A 6,952-nucleotide genomic window follows, 5' to 3' on the forward strand; every position below is an offset into this window, starting at 1 on the left:
GAGGACCAGAGGCCCGATGGGAAGGTAAGTTTAAAGTATACTTAGTGTATAGACGGAGCGCACGCTGAGCAGGAGCAGACACGGTTCTGCTGGGTAAATGAGGCTTTATATTTGAGTGGTTGCTTTGCCCAAAATATTACTCAGGTGGTGTCTCCCAGCTGTTCTCCTCCTCTAACCAAATAAAAACCGTTCTGTGCACTGGATTGGTAAGTGGACTAGTTTTTATTTTTTTAGTATTCAGTAGTCTCGTTGGGAATTTAGAATAGTGGGAATGGAGGTTAGGGCAGTTGAATGCTTCTCCTGCAGAATGTGGGAAGTAAGGGTCACCACTAGTGTCCCTGCTGACTTCATCTGCAGGAAGTGCACCCATCTCCAGCTCCTTAAAAAACACATTAGGGAGCTGGAGCTGGATGAACTTCGGATCATTGGGAGGTGGAAGGGGTTATTGACAGGAGTTACAGGGAGGTAGTCACACCTCAAGGATAAGAAGACGACAGATGGGGACTGAAAGGGAACCGGCAGGCAGTGCAGGGATCTCCTGTGGCCGTTGCCCTCAATAACATATACCATTTTGGATACTTTACGAGGGGGACTTACCAGGAGTAAGCCATGGGGTACAAGTCTCTGGCACAGAGTCTGTCCCTGTTACTCAGAAGGGAAGTGGGAAGAGGCATTAGTCACTGGGGACTCCACAATTAGGGTGAACAGATTGGAGGTTCTGTGGGAACGAGAGAGAGACTCGAGGTTGGTGTGTTGCCTCTCAGGTACCAGGGTTCATGATGTGTCTGATTGTGTTTTGGGATTTTGTGAGGGTGAGGGAGAGCAGCCCCAAGTCATGGTTCACATAGGCAACAATGACATACGTAGGAAGAGAGATGGGGATTTAAGGCAGAAATTCAGGAAGCTTAGAGCCAGGACAAACAGAATTGTTATCTCTAGTTTGCTGTCGAGGTGAGGAATATGGAGAGAGAAGAGTTTAACATGTGGCTACAGGGATGGTGCAGGAGAAAGGGTTTTGGATTCCTGGATAATTGAGGCTCTTTCTGGAATAGGTGGCACCTCTACAAACAGGATGGTCTTCACCTGAACCAGAGGGGGTACCAATATTCTCATGGGGGAAATTTGCTAATGCTCTTGCGTGGGTTCAAACTAATTCAGCAGGGGGATGGGAACCCAAATTGTAGTTTGAGTCTACAGGAGATTGAGAGCAGTGAGGTCAAAAATAGGGTTTCAAGGTTGCATGAGGGCACTGGCAAGCAAAACGTTGGTTTGATGTGTGTCTACTTCAATGCCAACAGCATCTTGAATAAGGTGGGTGAAACTGCAGCATGGTTGGTACCTGGGATTTCAATGTTGTGGCCATTTCAGAGACATGGGTAGAGCAGGGACAGGAATGGTTGTTGCAGCTTCCCTCAATAACATATACCATTTTGGATACTTTACGAGGGGGACTTACCAGGGTTAAGCCATAGGGTACAAGTCTCTGGCACAGAGTCTGTCCCTGTTACTCAGAAGGCAAGTGGGAAGAGGCATTAGTCACTGGGGACACCAAAATTAGGGTTTAGATGTTTCAGTAAGAACACAGAGGATGGTAAGGAGTCGGGGGGGGGGGGGGGGGGGGGGGGGGTAAGAGGTATTGTTGGTAAAGGACAGTATTACAGTTGCAGAATGGACATTTGAGGAGTCATTTACTGAGGTAGTATAGGCTGAGGCTAGAAAAGGAGAGGTCACCCTGTTACCCTGTTGGAAGTTTTCTATAGACCTCTGAATAATTCTGGAGATGGAGAGGAAAGGATAGCAAAGATGATTCTGGATACAAGCGATAGCAACAACGTAGTTGTTATGTGGAACTTCAACTTTCCAAATATTGACTGGGAATACTATAGCTCAAGTAATTTAGACGGGTCAGTTTTTGTCCAATGTGTGCAGGAGGGTTTCCTGACACAGTGTATAGACACCAACAAGGGGTGAGACCACATTAGATTTGGTACTTGGTAATGAACTCAGCCAGGTGTTAGATTTGGAGGTAGGTGAGCACTTTGGTGATTGTGACCACAATTCTGTTATGTTTACTTTAGTGATAGAAAGGGATAGGTATATATCACAGGGCAAGAGTTACAGCTGGGAGAAAGGCAATTATGATGCGATTAGGCAAGATTTAGGATGCATAGGATGGGAAGGAAACTGCAGGGGATGAACACAATTGAAATGTGGAGCTTATACAAGGAACAGCTACTTAATAAGTATCTATCTGCCCGGCAGGGAGGAAGTTGTCGAGCACAGGAGCCATGGTTTATTTAGGAAGTTGAATCTCTTGTCAAGAGGAAGAAGGCAGCTCACTTAGGGCGCTTGAGAGTTACAGGTTAGCCAGGAAAGACCTAAAGAAAGAGTTAAGAAGAGGCAGGAGGGTACATGAGAAGTTGTTGGCAGATAGGATCAAGGAAAACCCTAAGGCTTTCGATAGGTATATCAGGAATAAAAGAATGATTAGAAAACGATTAGGGCCAAATCAAGGATAGTAGTGGGAAGTTGTGCTTGGAGTCAGAGGAGATAGGGGAAGCGCTAAATGAATACTTTTCAGTGTTCACACTATAAAAAGACAATGTTGGCAAGGATAATACTGAGATACAGACTACTAAACTAGATGGGATTGAGGTTCACAAAGAGGAGGTGTTAGCAATTCTGGAAAGTGTAAAAATAGATAAGTCCCCTGGGCCAGATGGGATTTATCCTAGGATTCTCTGGGTAGCCAGGGGGGAGATTGCCGAGCCTTTGGCTTTGATCTTTATGTCGTCATTGTCTACAGGAGTAGTGCTAGAAGACTGGAGGATAGCAAATGTTGTTCCCTTGTTCAAGAAGGGGGTTAGAGACAACCCTGGAAATTATAGACCTGTGAGCCTTACTTCAGTTGTGGGTAAAATGTTGGAAAAGGTTCTAAGAGATATGATTTATTATCATCTAGAAATGAATAAATTGATTAGATTAGATTAGATTACAGTGTGGAAACAGGCCCTTCGGCCCAACAAGTCCACACCGACCCGCCGAAGCGAAACCCACCCATACCCCTACATTTACCCCTTACCTAACACTACGGGCAATTTAGTATGGCCAATTCACCTAACCTGCACATCTTTGGACTGTGGGAGGAAACCGGAGCACCCGGAGGAAAACCACGCAGACACGGGGAGAACGTGCAAACTCCACACAGTCAGTCGCCTGAGTCGGGAATTGAACCCGGGTCTCTGGCGCTGCGAGGCAGCAGTGCTAACCACTGTGCCACCGTGCCGCCCCGTGATTAGGGATAGTCAACACAGTTTTGTGAAGGTAGGTCGTTCTTCACAAACCTTATTGAGTTCTTTGAGAAGATGACCAAACAGGTGGATGAGGGTTAAGTGGTTGATGTGGTGTGTATTAACTTCAGTAAGTCATTTGATAAGGTTTCCCATGGTAGGCAATTGCATAAATTACAGAGGCATGGGATTGAGGGTGATTTAGTGGTTTGGATCAGAAATTGGCTAGCTGAAAGAAGTAAGAGGGTGGTGATTGATAGGTAATGTTATTCCTGGAGTTCAGTTACTAGTGATGTATCGCAAGGATCTGTTTTGGGTCCACTGCTGTTTGTCATTTTTATAAAGGATGAAGGCATAGAAGGATGGGTTAGTAAATTTGAAGATGACACTAAGGTTGGTAGAATTGTGGATGGTACAGAAGGATGTTGTAGGTTACAGAGGGACATAGGTAAGCTGTTGTGGTTCTGTTCGCCGAGCTGGGAATTTGTGTTGCAGACGTTTCATCCCCTGTCTAGGTGACATCCTCAGTGCTTGGGAGCCTCCTGTGAAGCGCTTCTGTGATGTTTCCTCCGGCATTTATAGTGATTTGTATCTGCCGCTCCGGTTGTCAGTTCCAGCTGTCCGCTGCAGTGGCCGGTATATTGGGTCCAGGTCGATGTGCTTATTGATTGAATCTGTGGATGAGTGCCATGCCTCTAGGAATTCACTGGCTGTTCTCTGTTTGGCTTGTCCTATAATAGAAGTGTTATCCCAGTCGAACTCATGTTGCTTGTCATCTGAGTGTGTGGCTACTAAGGATAGCTGATCATGTCGTTTTGTGGCTTGTTGGTGTTCATGGATGCGGATCATTAGCTGTCTTCCTGTTTATCCTACGTAGTGTTTTGTACAGTACTTGCATGGGATTTTGTACACGACATTGGTTTTGCTTATGCTGGGTATCGGGTCCTTTGTCCTGGTGAGTTGTTGTCTGAGAGTGGCTGTTGGTTTGTGTGCTGTTATGAGTCCTAGTGGTCGCAGTAGATTAGATTAGATTAGATTACTTACAGTGTGGAAACAGGCCCTTCAGCCCAACAAGTCCACACCGACCCGCCAAAGCGCAACCCACCCATACCTCTACATGTACCCCTTTTTACCTAACACTACAGACAATTTAGTATGGCCAATTCACCTGATCTGCACATCTTTGGACTGTGGGAGGAAACCGGAGCACCCGGAGGAAACCCACACAGACACGGGGAGAATGTGCAAACTCCACACAGTCAGTCGCCTGAGTCGGGAATTGAACCCGGGTCTCTGGCGCTGTGAGGCAGCAGTGCTAACCACTGTGCCACCATGCCGCCCACTTTTTTTTTTATACACACTTCAAGCCACTTTCCTGTTTACAGGCACCCTCCTTTGAAATTGATGCCATGTTCCTAACCTCCCTACACTCCAGGCCCTGCACCCTGAAGCTACAATCTGGGTTCCCATACCCCTGCAGAGTTAGTTTAAACCCCCCCCAAGAGCACTAGCAAACCTCCCCCCAAGGATACTGGTGCCCCTCAGGTTCAGGTGTAGACCATCCTGTTTATAGAGGTCCCACCGTCCCCAGAAAGAACCCCAGTTATCCAAAAACCGGAATCCCTCCCTCCTGCACCATCCCTGTAGCCACGCATTTAAGTGTTCTCTTTCCCTATTCCTCGAATCTCTATCACGTGGCACGGGTAACAAACCAGAGACAACAACTCTGTTTGTTCTAACTCTGAGCTTCCAACCTAGCTCCCTGAAAGCCTGTCTAACATCCTCGGCAGTCCTCCTACCTATGTCGTCGGTGCCAATATGGACCACGACTTCGGGCTGCTCCCCCTTCCCCTCCAGGACCCGGAAAACACGATCAGAGACATCACGTACCCTTGCACCTGGGAGGCAACATACCAAACGTGAGTCTCTCTCGTTCCCACAAAACCGCCTATCTGTGCCCCGAACTATCGAGTCCCCAATTACTACTGCTCTGCTCTTCTTCACCCTTCCCTTCTGAGTAACGGGGACAGGCTCCGTGCCAGAGACCTGAGTAGTCTGGCTGTCAGTTCAGAAATGTTTTTGATGTATGGTAGTGTGGCTAGTCCTTTGGATTGTGGCATGTCCTCATTCTGTTGTCATGCGGTAAGCTGTAGAGTTGGGCTGAGAGGTGGCAAATGGAGTTCAGTGTGGAAAAGTGAGAGGTGGTTCACTTTAGAAGGAGTAATAGGAATGCAGATTATTGGGCTAATGGTAAGATTCTTGGTAGTGTAGATAAGCAGAGGGATCCCTGTGTCCATGAACATCGATCCCTGAAAGTTGCCACCGAGGTTGATAGGGTGGTTAAGAAGGCATACAGTGTGTTAGCTTTTATTAGTAGAGGGATTGAGCTTCGGAACCATGAGGTCATGCTGTACTTATGCAAAAGTCTGGTGTGGTCGCACTTGGAGTATTGCATTGTTTGCAGACACATTCCATTCCTGTATACACATTTTAGTTAACTCAGAAGAAATTATGTATCCCTTTACATAGTCTGCATTCTTGTATGCACATTTTAGCTAACTCAGCTCTTTGCTGAAACAATTATACACTGGTGTAGGTTAGTTCATTCACCTTGCATAAGCAATTATGGTTGCAGAAGTAACACTGCTTTAACTATATCCCACAATTTCCCCCCTTTTCTTTAATTATCATTTGTTATCTTCTGCATTTTCTTGTTATATATCACTTCCAAATTGACCAGCATCTTTTCCGAAATTTCATTTATTTTGGGAATCTCCCCGAGGTCACTTATTCCCTCATTGTTTAACAGGTAGAGCCCTTCTTCCTGATTGTTCTTTAGAGGCATTTGTGTGGCCAGAGCTGTTTCAATCGATCTTTGGATTAACCCCTGTGCGCAAGGTATGATACAGCATCCTATTGCTATTAGTACTCCCTCCACTACGATCAAGGAGGTAAGCACTGAAACCACCACACCCTTCCACTTTCCAAACCACAATTCTAGCCACCTGGTGAATGATGTGCTGACTCCTGAATTTTCAGCTAGTTCTTTGGCTAGTGTTGTTAGATCCATCGAGGGCTGTGTTATTTGGAGAAAGGTACAACAGCTCCCTCCTAACATTATACACACTCAAAGTTTGTGAGAAGATTTGTAGCTCGGGTGCGCGTTGTTGTGGTTCTGTTCACCGAGCTGGAAGTTTTTGTTGCAAACGTTTCGTCCCCTGTCTAGGTGACATCCTCAGTGCTTGGGAGCCTCCTGTGAAGCGCTTCTGTGGTGTTTCCTCCGGCATTGAGAGTGGCCTGTCCCTGCCGCTTCCGGTTGTCAGTTTCAGCTGTCCGCTGTAGTGGCCGGTATATTGGGTCCAGGTCGATGTGTTTGTTGATGGAGTTTGTGGATGAGTGCCATGCTTCTAGGAATTCCCTGGCTGTTCTTTGTTTCGCTTGCCCTATAATGGTATTGTTGTCCCAGTCAAATTCATGTTGCTTGTCGTCTGCGTGTGTGGCTACTAGGGATAGCTGGTCGTGTTGTTTCGTGGCTAGTTGATGTTCGTGGATTTGGATCGTTAGCTTTCTTCCTGTTTGTCCTATAAAGTGTTTTGTGCAGTCCTTGCATGGGATTTTGTACACTACATTAGTTTTGCTCATGCTGGGTATTGGGTCCTTCG

Source organism: Chiloscyllium plagiosum, unplaced genomic scaffold (genome assembly GCF_037043375.1).
Source record: "Chiloscyllium plagiosum isolate Xiang-an unplaced genomic scaffold, Cpla_swu_hap1 HiC_scaffold_34, whole genome shotgun sequence".
In the NCBI taxonomy this organism is placed as follows: Eukaryota; Metazoa; Chordata; class Chondrichthyes; order Orectolobiformes; family Hemiscylliidae; genus Chiloscyllium; species Chiloscyllium plagiosum.